Source organism: Mastomys coucha, unplaced genomic scaffold (assembly GCF_008632895.1).
Source record: "Mastomys coucha isolate ucsf_1 unplaced genomic scaffold, UCSF_Mcou_1 pScaffold23, whole genome shotgun sequence".
NCBI lineage: Eukaryota > Metazoa > Chordata > Mammalia > Rodentia > Muridae > Mastomys > Mastomys coucha.
This window is the reverse complement of record NW_022196906.1, coordinates 105,764,382-105,778,832: the sequence shown is the minus strand read 5'-3', so window position 1 is coordinate 105,778,832 and position 14,451 is coordinate 105,764,382. Positions and strand designations below refer to the sequence as shown.

Below are 14,451 nucleotides of genomic sequence, written 5' to 3'. Positions count from 1 at the left end.
GTCTATGGGGCAGGTCATACCCGGCTGTGATCATTTGACTGGGGGTAGGGTCCAGCTAGAGTCCTGGGAGCTTGGGGCATTGTCTACCTGACAGAGTACACATCTCCTGTGGGGGCAGCTGTGAGAGGTTTTGAAACAGGAGCCAAGGACCAAGGAGTCATAGCCAAACACCTTCCATCCCTTGCAGGCAGAAACTGCCCACCGGGGCTCCAATGTTCTAGACTTATTACTCTACTGGACCCAGGTTGTTTGGACAGACCACTGCTCTACAAACTTGGAATAACAAAAAACAAAACAAAAACCAGGATAGCTAAAACTATTCTCAACTAAAAAATTACTTCAGGGGGAAATCACCATCCCTAACCTCAAGCTGTATTACAGCGCAATAGTGATAAAAACGGCATGGTATTGGTACAGAGACAGGCAGGATCAATGGAATAGAGAGAACTGAAGACCCAGAAATGAGCCCACACAATATGGTCACTTGATTTTTGACAAAGAAGCTAAAACCATCCAGTGGAAAAATGACATTTTCAACAAATGGTGCTGTTTCAACTGGTGGTTAGCATGTAGAAACATGCAAATTGACCCATTCTTATCTCCTTGTACAAAGCTCAACTCTAAGTGGATCAAGGACCTCCACATAAAACCAGATATACTGAAACTTATAGAGGAGAAAGTAAGGAAGAGTCTCAAACACATGGGCACAGGGGGAGAATTCCTGAATAGAACACCAATGGCTTATGCTGCAAGATCAAGAATTGACAAATGGGGCCTCATAAAACTGCAAAGCTTCTGTAAGGCAAAGGACACTGTCAATAGGACAAAAAGGCAACCGACAGATTGGGAAGAGATCTTTACCAATCCTACATCTGATAGAGGGCTAATATCTAACATATACAAAGAACTCAAGAAGTTAGACTCCAAAGAACCAAGTAACCCTATTAAAAATGGGGTGCTGGGGAGTGATGGCCCATATCCTTTTTTTACTGCTGATCACATTTATTTATTTATTTATTTATTATTAGATGTTTTCTTTATTTACAATATCTCCTTTCCCAGGTTCCCCTCCAAAAGAAAAAAGAAAAAGAAAATAAAATAATAAAATAAAATAAATAAAAAAACTAAAACTAAAACAATCCCCTGTTCCCTCCCCCTCCTGCTCCTCACCACCCCACCCTCTCCCACTTCCTGACCCTGGCATTCCCCTACACTGGGTCATAGAACCTTCACAGAGCCAAGGTCCTCTCCTCCCATTGATGACCAACTTGGCCATCCTCTGCTATACACATGCTGCTGGAGCCATGGGTCCCCCCATGTGTACTCTTTGGTTGGCGTTTTAGTCCCTGGGAGCTCTGAGGGTACTAGTTAGTTCATATTGTTCATGCTAAGAGGCTGCAGACCCTTCAGCTCCTTGGGTCCTTTCTCTAGCTCCTTCATTGGGGACCCTGTACTCAGTTCAATGGATAGCTGTGAGCCTCTACTTCTGTATTAGTCGGGTACTGTCAGAGCCTCTCCGGAGACAGCTATAACAGGCTCCTGTCAACCAGCACTTGCTGGTATCCACAATAGTGTCTGGATTTGATGATTGAATATGGGAAGGATTCCCAGGTAGAGCAGTCTTTGGATTGTCCTTCCTTCAGTCTCTGCTCCATAGTTTGTCTCTGAAAATCCTTCCATGGGTATTTTGTTCCCCCTTTTAAGAAGGAATGAAGTATCCACACTTGGGTCTTCCTTCTTCTTGAGTTTCTGTGGTTTGTGGATTGTACTTTGTGTATTCCGAGCTTCTAGGCTAATATCCACTTATCAGAGAGTGCATACCATGTGTGTTCTTTTGTGATTGGGTTACCTCACTCAGAATGATATTCTCCAGGTCCATCCATTTCCCCAAGAATTTCATAAATTCATTGTTTTTAATAGCTGAGTAGTACTCTGTTGTGTAGATGTACCCCATTTTTTGTATCCATTCCTCTGTTGAGGGACATCTTGGTTGTTTCCAGTTTCTGGCTATTATAAATAAGGCTGCTATGAACATAGTGGAGCATGTGTCCTTATTACATGTTGGAGTATCTTCTGGGTATATACCTAGGAGGCACACACCCTTAGGCAGGCAGATTTCTGAGTGTGAGACCAGCTTGGTGAGTTCCAGGGCAGCCAGGGCTACACAGAGAAACCCTGTCTTGAAAAAAAAAATCAGGTACAGAGCTAAAAAAGACTTTTCAACTGAGGAATATTGAGTGGCCAAGAAGTACCTAAAGAAACGTTCAAGGTCCTTGGGGAAATGAAAATCAAAACAACCCTGAGATTCTACCACACACCAGTCAGAATACCTAAAATCAAAAACTCAGGTGACAACAGATGCTGGCAAGTATGTGGAGAAAGAGGAAAGAAGGAACACTCCTTCATTGCTGGTGGGATTGTAAGCTGGTACAATCATTCTGGAAATTGGTTCCTCAGAAAATTGGATGTAGTACTACCTGAGGACCCAGTTATACCACTCCTGGGGCATATACCCAGAAAATTCTCCAACATGTAATAAGGATACATGTTCCACTATGTTCATAGCAGCCTTATTTATAATAGCCAGGAGCTGGAAAGAACCCAGATGTCCTTCAACAGAGGATTGAATAAAGAAAATGTGGTACATTTACACAATGGAGTACTACTCAGCTATTAAAAGCAATGATTTATGAAATTCTTAGGGAAATGGATGGAATTAGAAAATGTCATCCTGAGTGAGGTAACCCCAATCACAAAAGAACATACATGGTATGCACTCACTGATAAATGCATATTAGCCCAAAAGCTGTAAATAACCAGGATACAATTCACAGACCACATGAAGTTCAGTAAGAAGAAAGACCTAAGTATGGGTGCTTCAGTCCTTCTTAGAAGAACAAAATATTCACAGGAGCAAGCATGGAGATAAAGTGTAGAGCAGAGACGGAAGGAAAGGTCACCCAGAGACTATCCCACCTGGGGATCCATCCCATATACAGTTACCAAACCCAGACACTAATGTGGATGCCAAGAAGTGCATGCTGAAAGGAGCCTGATATGGCTGTCTCCTGAGAGGCCCTGCCAGAGCCTTACAAATACAGAGCCAACCATTGGGCTGAGTGCAGGGTCCCCAATAGAGGAGTTAGAGAAAAGACTGAAGGAGTTGAAGGTGTTTGCAACCCCATAGGAAGAACAACAATATTAACTAACCAGACCCCCCCAGAACTCCCAGGGACTAAGCCATCACCAAAGGAGTACACATGGCTCCAGCTGCATATGTAGCAGAGGATGACCTTGTCATGCACCATTGGAAGGAGAGATCATTGGTCTCTCTCCTTCTCACTTTATCTCCATGCTTGCTCCTGTGAGTATTTTGTTCTCCTTCTAAGAAAGACCGAAGCACCCATACTTAGGTCTTTTTTCTTATTGAACTTCATGTGGTCTGTGAATTGTATGAAGACTCGATAGATGTCCCAGTGTAGATGAATCAAAGGTGGGGGAGGTGGGAGTGGGTGGGTGGGTGGAGGAACACAGGAGCAGCAGGGGCAGGGAGGATGTTCCCCAGGAAGGAGAGAAACTGGGAAAGGAGATAAAATTTGAAATGTAAATAAAGAAAATATCCAATTAAAAATGAATTTGGTTTAATAAACGTCCATCACTGTTACTGATTCTAATCTGATTTCTTCCATGATCTTTGCTTTTCGTCATTTCCGTTTGGTTTTCTTTTGGAAATATCTTAAGGTAGAAATTTGGGTTGTTGACTTGAGATTCATGTTCTGGTATAAGATTTCCTGACTGGAGCTGTGTCCCCCACTCTCCTGTATGTTGAGCTTCAAACCTGAAAAATCTTGAAATGTGGGTTTATTTGGAGTAAGACATTAATTTGTTCAGTTAGTAATGAGGTCGTGCTGAAGGGAGGTAATCAATTCCTAACCCAATATGGTGTTTGTTACATTTCTCTTAATAAAGAGGAAAACACTGAACACCTAGAGATCCATGTAGACATAAACACAGCCAGCTCTAGCCCAGGAGACGGTCCTGGAAGAGACTCCGCCTCAGAACCATCAGAAAGTACTAGCCTGGTACTCAGATCCCACCCGCCTGGGCTTCAGATCTGTGAGACACTAAGTGTGTTACTTGACCCTCTAGTTTTGCTATATGTTTCTTATAGACTGGGCAAATCAAATCACATGTTCATTTTGGTTTTTGCTTCAGGTACAACTAAAGATGAAACCTAGGGACTTTCAGATGTTAAACATAAATTTGTCACAAGTTATACCCATGGTACCCAAATGAAAGTTGTATGTTGTAACTCCCCTTAGTCAAAGCATTGCTTCAGCTGTAGGACATAAATTTTGCTGGTTTAGTCTTTCAATTTCGTTATGTCAGAACATTTTATGCTTTTCCTTAAGACTGCCTTTATGACCCTTGGGTCATTAATAAACATCACAGAGTAGAGGACTTATTCCAACTATTTTGTGATCTTCCAGCTAATTTTCTGTTACTTATTTCTTGTTTTATTCTATTAAATGACAAAAGTTTGTAAGATTTCAAATGTCTAAAATTTGTATTATGGTTTCAAATATGGTAGCATTTGATAAAGTATTCCATCTAAATTTAAGAAAGAGTATTAAGCTACTGTTGGGTGAGATGCTCTGTAATTCTTCATTTGTCCCACATTGACTAATGATGCATGTTCTATTTACTTCTTGTCTGATGTTTTTTATTGCTTTTTATTTTATTTAGAAAACCGAGTAAAGTCTGAAAGGTGTTTGTGAATCCAATCTGTCCATGGACCATTTCAGTCCTATGAGCCTTTTAGTTTTTAAAGCTGCTGTAAATGGAGTAATGGTGACATACCACACACATTTAGAAATGTTATGTGCTTAGTGAACTGACCCTTTTTGCTATAATGAAGCATAGTTCTACTTCCATTCATCTTCCATGCTACAAAGCATAAATTGTCTGATATGATTACAGATTTTACAGCTTTTTATGAGTAATAGGATCATGAAATTTTTCCTCTTCTTTTACTTTAATTATATCAACTCCATTATATTTGGTTTATAATAAGCCACACTAATGTAATTATTAAGTTCTTAACTCTGTACCAATACATTTTTTGGATGCCAAATGTATAGAATGGAGATCACACATTTTATGGAGTCTAAAAGGAAAAGCCTGAGTGTTAAGTTTGTCATGTGGAATTTATAGTCTATATTCAACTCTAAGCATTGAATTTAAATAGACCCATGATGCATCTGTATGTTCTGGAAAGGAAACTATCACCCTCAACTAGAACTTTCAATGAAAGGTGTGACCAAAGAGGGAACCAAAGTACAAATGGTAGCACTGGAGAAATAAGTATTTTCTAACTATATCTGCCAGGCATTGGATTTTCTACAGAGCCCAAATCCTAACCAAAGACCCATCTTCCCACCAGATCTGCTTTATTTTCACCCCGTTCTGCTCCCAATTTCCAGAGTTGTAACCAATAGCCTGCAACACCTTGAATGTATCAATTTCCAAAATTCTAGCTTTTTCTGTGGTGATTGTAGCATACAAGTGTGTTTCTTCACAATTTAATACCACTGGTCTACAAATCACCCTGTAGCAGAGTCTATTCCTTTTTATGATCTTGCAGATGAAAGAAATCTTAAAGAAGCACGCCCTGATTTTCAACTAGTAGCATTTCTTCAGCAATTCCAAGCCCGGGTGGCTTGTGGAAAGGATGACATCAACATCACTCCGTTTACACCCAACTTCAGAAGCAAAAGTGGTAACAGTGATAGATAAAGGTGAACTGCAGAAGCTGATCCCAGAAGTAGGTGACCACAATGTGACCCAGACAGAACTGCTTAAAGAGGACTGTGTAGCCTCCAAGGATAATGAAGTATGATAGAAAGACATGTGCTCCGAACAAAGGCAAAATTCTACAATAAGGTTCATATACTCAAGGACATAACAGAGTCTCCATCTTTGGGGCTAACCAGAAAAATATGGATTCCCAAGGTTTCAAGGAGCCCCTAAGGCCAAGCCAAAGAATTGGGCAAAGACAAAGACCAGAAAGATCCAGTCACTTGCCACAAGGCTATTGCCGGTTGGGAGCACTAGAAAGGGCACTCTGAGATGAAGATGAACACATGGGAACATTGCTATGAATATTCTTAAGACAACAGTGGAGCCAAATCAAGCAGAAGAACTTAGATTCCTGTATTCATTCAATGAAGTTATAAACCTGTGCTTCAATGAGTCCCGAAGCTACGCAATCTTGTGTTCATCATTCCAATTCTGAGCCTCGATTATCCCGCTTCAGTCACCAGAGTGACAGAATAATGCATCTCAGCCTTGGGAAAGCTGTCTCTCTCCAGCTTAAGCACTCCCTCTAGAAAGGAACAGCTAACAACAAGCTACTTAGCACTCTTAGTCTTTGGGAAACCAACCCCCAATCTATGCAACCTTGGTGCCACTAAAGCTACCTCGTGCCCTATTCAGATAATAAGGAAATGGGTAGCCTTTTCTGCTGTAACTGGCCACACCTGAACACTGATGGACTGTGAGAGAGAGTTCCATATTCCAGTACATAGGGTCAAGAAAATCCTTTACTGCTCATTTGAGGTCTTCACCCCTGCTAAAGCCCCAATTGTCTTAGTATTTTATACTGAGGTTTGACCCACACTCACCCACTTAAAATATTGAATCCCTGGTCACCTTCTTGTGTCAATACTACTGACAGAACAAAACTTAAATATCTGGCACTGGCTAAAGTGCCCAGTGAGAAACTCTGTGCTCTTCTAATTCCGTGCACATATGTATAGACAGACAGACAGATATACATTTGGTAATTAATTCCTGCTGGTATCAGCAAGGAATTAAGGAAGGATAAATTCCAGGAGCCTCATCTATTCCTGGCAAAGGAGAGAGCGGGAGGTTTGGAACAATTAACTCTTTGTGAACCAGAAATAGAGAGTCATGCTCACAGTAAGAAAAATTTTATACAGGCAATATACTCAGAAACACAGACATTTATACATACACACAGACATGTCAGGCCTGACCACCTGTCTCATCAACTCCACAAGTATTCATGCATACTTATATACACTTATATATGCATATATATGGTGGATGGGGCAGAAGCCCCCTCAAGCAAGTTCCATTGAGCATGTACCAGTGTGGGAAAAAGCTCACTCATTCTGGATAAAAATGAAAATAAGCGCCAACCTCTATTGCTTAAATAAAGGAAAAAGTCTCTCTCTCTCCAATGCTGAATGAAAGAAACCCAAGTTTATAAGAAAAAATCTCTGTCCTTGTCAGAAAGAGGAAGCCCTGCTAATAAGAAAGAACCTGTCTCATGGTAAGAAAAGACTTCCTGTTGTGCTGTGCTGTGCTGTGCTGTGTGTGGTGTGTGTGGTGTGCTGTGCTGTGTATGCTGTGCTGTGTGTGCTGTGCTGTCTGTGCTGTGTATGCTGTGCTGTGCTGTGCTGTGCTGTGTATGCTGTGCTGTGTATGCTGTGTGTGCTGTGCTGTCTGTGCTGTGTATGCTGTGCTGTGCTGTGCTGTGCTGTGTATGCTGTACTGTGCTGTGCTGTGCTGTGTATGCTGTGCTGTGTGTGCTGTGCTGTGCTGTGTATGCTGTGCTGTGCTGTGCTGTGTATGCTGTGCTGTGTATGCTGTGCTGTGTGTGCTGTGCTGTCTGTGTGTGCTGTGCTGTGTGTGCTGTGCTGTGCTGTGCTCTCCTTCTGCTCTGCTCTTTGTGTTTCTGTTTGTCATTGTTCTGTTCTGTCCTTTCTGTTTCTTATTATCATTGTTCCGAATTCTTCCATTTTTCAGAATATATGATCACTTTGTATTCTAAGCATTTTTTAAGTTCACAACAAGTAAAAACATACATTTAAATCATAAAATGAGTAAGAACTTACAACAGAAATGTTTACATGTGTTTCCTTTAAAACTAGTTATCTAATTAAACATTCACTATCTGTCCCTAGCTCCACAGGTTCATCAAAAGTTTAAAAGAATAATTCTTATGTCTAAGTTAACACCATTTTGTCAACAGGCAAGTCATGTGCCTTGTGCCTCATTAATATCCAAGTTTTATATAGATAAACCAGGCAATATTTTTTTTGTCCTTGCACCTACAATAAGTTGTTCATAGCCAGTTTAAGACCTTTTGTTATCAGATGTTTTCAGAGCCAGCTCAGAAAGCATGTTTTCCCTGATCATAAATCTGTTTCACAACTGCTTTCAATCTTAGTACAATAGTTCATGACACATGTAGGGTTACAGAGCCTTGATCACAGGTTTTCTAATAGAGGGCTCAAAATCACTTGTATAAATATAGAATCATTATTAGGAACTATGAAATCATCAGTTTTTCTACACAATACCACACTATACAACAATATATATCTTCATTCTGAAGAAAATATGCCCAATAGGGTGGACAGATGTCCAGTGATTATTATACTAATTTAATAATATCAGGAAAGGCACATCAGCTACAAGAATGAATCCTGAAATGAGATTGAAAGCCTTGCAATTCAGAATTATCTATCGCAAACTATGCAATAGAATGTGTCGTCTCCAGAACATCACTTGTCTGCATTTAGTTTTTCCTAGATGGTTCCTGACCAACCAGAAAGAACAATAAACATGGCTAGACATTTAGTTTTTCCTAGATGGTTCCTGACAAACCAGAAAGAACAATTCACAGGGGCTAGAGAGATGGCTTGCTATTAACAGTGGTAGCTACTCTTGCAGAGAACCCAGCACCCAAATGGCAGCTCACAACCATATATAAACACAGTTCCAGGAGGAATGGCAGCCTCTTCTGGCCTCTATGGGCGCCAGAAACACAGATGATTCACATACCTATAAAAAAAAATCACATAAAATTTCAAAAACATCACAGGTGGAAAACCACTTACCTTCTCTCAGAAAATGTGTGAGAAAACCTGAGACAAAGAGTGAGGTGAAGAGCATCCTTGCCTTAACTGTGCACTGCAGGCTTCCTGAGCCGTGAGACGGGCTCCTGCAAAGACAGAGTATCAGAAAAGCAGGTGTGGTGGTGTCTATGTGCATCCCAGCCACTTTGGAGGCTGAACCTGGAAGATCACAAGTTCTAGTCCAACTACAGTAAAGATGAAGGTCTGTCTCTAAGCGCGCGCAAGCGCGCACACACACACACACACACACACACACACACATTTCCGTGCCATAATCCATCACTGAGGCAGGGCAGGTAGCGCAGGACTCGACTAAGAACCTGAAGGCAGGAACTGATATACAGACTGAAAAATAAAAATAAACAAGGTATGCTACTTGCTGACATTCTCCACGGCTTGGTCAGCCTACTTTCTTATACACCCTAGAGCCATCCACCTAGAGGTAGCATTTCCCACATCAGCTGGGCCTTCCCACATCAACACATCAAGCATTAATAATAATTAATAAATGCCTCACACATTTAAGTACAGGCCAATCAGATGGAGGCATTTTTCCAATTGAGATTCATTCTTCTCAGATGATTCTAGCTTGCTGACAAAAAATATAGCCAGCAACTGGCTTATTTCTTACTTTTCTACATTCTCAATCTGTGCTACAATTAATGTTCTTGTACACGTCTTCTGGGGTGAACTTCTTTTTGTGCTTATGTGTAAGGAATCTGCAGAAACACTATTATTTAGTTGAAATAAGCTTGTCAACTTTACTAACTATGCCCACTTACCCTTGAAAATGGCAGTGCTAATTTATACCTCAAGGTAAAAGTGTTATTATTTCCTCAATTTATGTCACAATAGGCTAAATAATCAACCTCCAGACCTTTCTGAAAGCAGAGACCTGTGCTAAGAGTGTGACAGCCAGCCATCTTTTCAGGGTAATTGAGGTTTCTGATTCAGCAGACAGCAAATGTTGACCATATTCAGACAGTGTGTGAGGTCTTCAGTGTTCCCTTATCTAATCCCCCCAAATAATTCTATGCTAGAGATGGCTGAATGTCAGAAATAAATTCCAAAGTCAACTCTGGAGCTGAAGTCAATCCTGCTGATTGCGAGTTTGAGGCCACGATGTTAACAACTGCAGCAGCATGAATTTAATGAGCACAAAAGAACAGCGTGTATTTTGTTTAACTAGGTGATACATTATCCGCTTCCTCCTTTGGAATGTTCTTATGGCCTGGCGCTCTTATGAGCTCACACTATTGTGAGTCAATGTAGAATGATATTTTATCTAAATTGGAAGGGTAAGGAGCCGTGCCTGAGGTCACACATTGCCATGTGATAGGGACCCAGCTGAATGTTCTTCAATACTAATGTAGATGCTGGCGGAAGGGATGGTTCAGTGCTTCAGGGTCCCTGTTGCTCTTCCAGGTGACCCAAGTTAAGCTCTGAGATGTCTGAACTCAAGCTCTAGGAGATCCAACACCCTCTTCTGACCTACATGGGTGCTCAAGCATGCATAGCATACAAATACACAGATACACGGACACATAGACACATACAAAGACATACACATACAAGTCAAAATTAAACAAATCTTAAAACATAAGTAAATCCTAATGTATTGACTCCATGGAGTATCAACACTGATATTCCATTTGTGAATTATATTAGGTTATGCTAGATCATAAACTCAATTTTTATTGGATTTAAATTACTTTCTGAGAAACTTGACTTAATAACACAGAAAAATACATTCCAATGTCATTTAAGTACACCTATCATACATTACTATGCTAAGTATTGCCATATGCTTCCACCTTCAATTAAACCATATCAGTATAATAATTCAGGTATATGAATGGGAGAGTAAATGTCACATTTAGGGATATGGAGTATTTCTAGGTAGAAAACATATCAAGGTTTTTAGTTGTTATAGGTTGGTTACATATGTAAATGTGAATAAGAGTCTAGTAGGGTGTTTCTAGCTCTCAAAGTTTCTAATAGAATAGTAGATTCATACTAGATATTTTAAGACTATCAGTGGAAACACTGGTGGAAGATCTTTCAAGTTGGCTATGTAACATTAAATATCTTTTGTCTAACAGTGCTACTGCTTAAAGAGAATAGAAAAAAAACATTAGCAGTGATTTCTATAAAACATTTAGAGTCTCCAACAAGTCTATGCTCTTGTCTAAGGACTGAAAGAGGTAGTTATAATCAACACTTCACAAGAAGAGGTAAAGAGTCTGCTGGAGTCACGTGTAACTGCTGTGCTGCAGGAGACACTGAAGGGGAGGCATGTGTAAGTGGACAGGTCCAAGTTTGTAGTCAGGGTTATCATTAAATCCATTTTGAGACATACCTGGCATAGTACTGAAGTGAAAATCGTCAAATCGCTCCCATAAGACGGATACTATGCTAAGGACAACAGACTCTAAAAACTGTGTCTCACGTTTCTAAAAGCTTTGTTTCACGTAAGAAGTGTGACTGACAAGTGCTTCTCCTGGTTCAGGACCACTGCCTTGAGACTCAAGGCTACTATTTAAATGGCTGAAAAGTGCCACCACTTCTGCAATAATTCCCACTCAGCAGGTGGCAGGTGGTGCTGAGAGCTGCCAACCTCCACTCAACAGGCTTCAGGCCAAAAATAGATGTAACCTGGCCAGCTGGTGCTCTGGCTCCAGTCTGCTCTGTTCACTGGCCCTTGTTCTGCTGCACCTGCTCGGTGCTTTGCTTAGTAATCAGGACAAGAGCATCTTTTGTGATGTTTTCCATATGTCTAGGAGTTTGTCTCTTTCTACCAGCACCCCCCTCCAAGCTCGAGACAGGTTCATCTCATACCCTGTAGTCTGAGATACACGTGGCATACACCAGTGGGAAAGGGGAGGGTGGAGTGTGTGTGTGTATCTACTGAGGGAAGCCAGTAGACAAGTTCAAGTCATCTTCAGGAGCTACTCCTCATGCACTGTCTACCTTAAAGTAAAAGAACAGACTGGGTCTTCCATTGGTCTGGAACTAACTAATAGGGCCAGGCTGGCTGCCAGCCCAAGGACCCACTTAGCTCCGCCTCCCTGGAGATAAGTCACATACCCATGCCATCATGCCCAGCTGTTTTATCTGTTTAATGTGGGTTGAGTTCTTATGCTCACAATGCAAGCACTAGACGACCTGAGCCATCTCTTCAGCCCTAGAATATGTTTTAGCTTGTTGGCTAGTGACTTATTAGTTACTTCTTTTGTCTGTGAAAAGTATCTGAGAGGAGTGGTTAAAAAGCAGGAAGGTTTCATTTGAATTACAGTTTGAAGGAATATAGCCCATCTCTGTGAGCGTGTCATAATGATGGAGGAGCTCAAGTAGCATCTACTTACAGCTTTTCAGTAGTCAGGAAGCAGAGACCTTTGTTTTGAAAAGGGCCAGCTATAAAGCCTGCCCCCACAGCAACTGGCTTACATCAACTAGGCGCCATTTCCTTAAGGTTCCAAACCACTCTAAATACTACAACTAGGGATGGACTGTTCAAATTGTAGCTGTCAGGGATATTTCACACTAAAACTCTTAACAGTCAAAATGTCAACTTTGACAACATATCACCAAGATGCAGATCTCAAAGAAACAGGCTTGGAGTCTTTGCTAAGTATCAAGCCTATTCTGAAGGTGTGGACACAAAACATTCATGGAAAGATGCCCAACGGTATAAGGTAACATTTGGCAGGTACCCTGTAAGTCTGCACTGAAGTCAGTGAGAGGAAGTGTACTCTCTCAGCTAATGATCATCACTTCATAGCCTATCTTATGGGAGTTATAACTTATACATGGTTTCCTAGGCAATGAGACAAGAGGGACCAAAATCAGCCCGGTACTTAGTACTATCCAGGGCACTTAAACTCTGGGTAAATCTACCCCAAGGAAAGAGAACTATATTCCCAGTCCATTAAAGAGACACAGTAAGAAATCAGGAACCCATTTCCTGGATTCTCTCAGTGACTCATTAGTACCTATTGCTCTTCATGCATCATCCGGAACTAGACCCTGGTGATAGAACATGAGAAACAAAAATTGCCTGTCCTGGTGAGTTCATGGACCATGATGAGGAAGCACAATAAGATGTACTAGCCCTCCTCTGAGAAACATCTTTACTAGTATGTCTTATTCACCATTCCTCTCCCCTGGAGACTCCTTTTACTCCTCTATCACTATGCAAGGAAAAATAGAGATGCCACCTACAAGCAACACCCTTCCTGGGACACAGAACAATTCTTAAACATCACACTTTTGATCATTACAACAATTATTATCTGTGGGATGGGTACCAGACCCCCTCAGTTGGTAGCAGAGGCTCTGGGGATTACCTTCAGCTCTAGACACAGCAGGTTACACCAGGAAGTAGGACCAACTCTAGATTGTGACACCGCTCTTCTGATACATTGTTATGTGATTGTCAACTTTCTAATGCAGCTGATGGTATCAGGTAACTTCTGCCCAGTTACCATTTTTTTTCCAGAAATGGAATAGTTCATCTACATGGGAATTCAGTGTTCATACCCCCCTCTCTGAAGCCTCTAAAGAGAGTGATAGAATATAGAGTTGGGTGGGTAGGGAGGTGGGGAAGAGGATCCAGGGGAGTTATGAAAGGGAAAGAATGTCAAGTTGACAACCAGGATTAGTCATTACAGTTACTCATGATTGGTCATCTTGAACATGAATGTAAATGGAAAAAGTCCTCTATGAACTCATCAACTCTTTACTCTCCTACGACTCATGCCACTGATAACTGTCAGATTCATCTTCTCGAGACAGGTTGAATAAAGTTTGTTTGGATTTTGCCTGTACATATGTCTGTGCACCAAATTGCATGCCTAGTGCCCACAAAGGCCAAAAGAGAGTGCTATGTCCTCTGAGACTGGAGTCACAGATGGTTGTGAACTGCCACTGTGGGTCCTGGGAATGAGGAATCAAACCTGGGTCCTCAAGAAGAGAAGCCTTCACCACTCCTAACCACTGAGCATCTCCCCAGCCCCTTGCATAAGTTTTACATTCACTCTCACACTCAAAACCTGAGCGAGTGTCACTCACTGTCCATCAACAGAAACTATGCTAGTTTCTTTTCTATTGTTGTCACAGAATACCCTGACAGAACAGCTTGGGAGAAAAAATGGTTTATTTCAGCTTACAGCTCCTGTAAGATAGAGTTCACAATGGTAGAGAAGATATGGCAACAGGTGGAGCAGGGGATGTCTGATCACAATACATCACCTTCAGGAAGCAGAGGTAGAACATCTGTACAATAGCCTCATATTTCCTCACTTGAGGCTCCACCTCCTAAAGGTTCCATAACCTTACCCCAGACCACTAACAGCTGGTGGGCATTTCTGTCTTAAAACCACAGAGAGCAAATCCTTTCCTTAGCATGCAGAGTATCTACAGCATGGATTCAACCTCTTTTCAATCCTTGCATCTCAATCTTTTCACAGAACTATAATCACACTGTCTGCCCCTCTGCACAAAT

General features: G+C 41.3%; 1 long non-coding RNA gene across 4 annotated transcripts; it reads right to left on the bottom strand.

Annotated features, from left to right (window-relative positions):
* Positions 1-3,622: 3,622 nt before the first annotated feature.
* Positions 3,623-10,128, bottom strand: LOC116073208. Of its 4 annotated transcripts, none has more exons than XR_004111721.1 (3): positions 9,826-10,128; positions 8,931-9,034; positions 3,623-3,847 (listed from the first exon to the last, which is right to left on the bottom strand). It is a non-coding gene; the product is annotated as an uncharacterized LOC116073208 (long non-coding RNA). The 4 variants fall into 4 exon arrangements; XR_004111722.1 differs by having other exon boundaries at positions 9,844-10,128; XR_004111724.1 differs by having other exon boundaries at positions 9,731-9,830.
* Between the last annotated feature and the right edge of the window lie 4,323 nt (positions 10,129-14,451).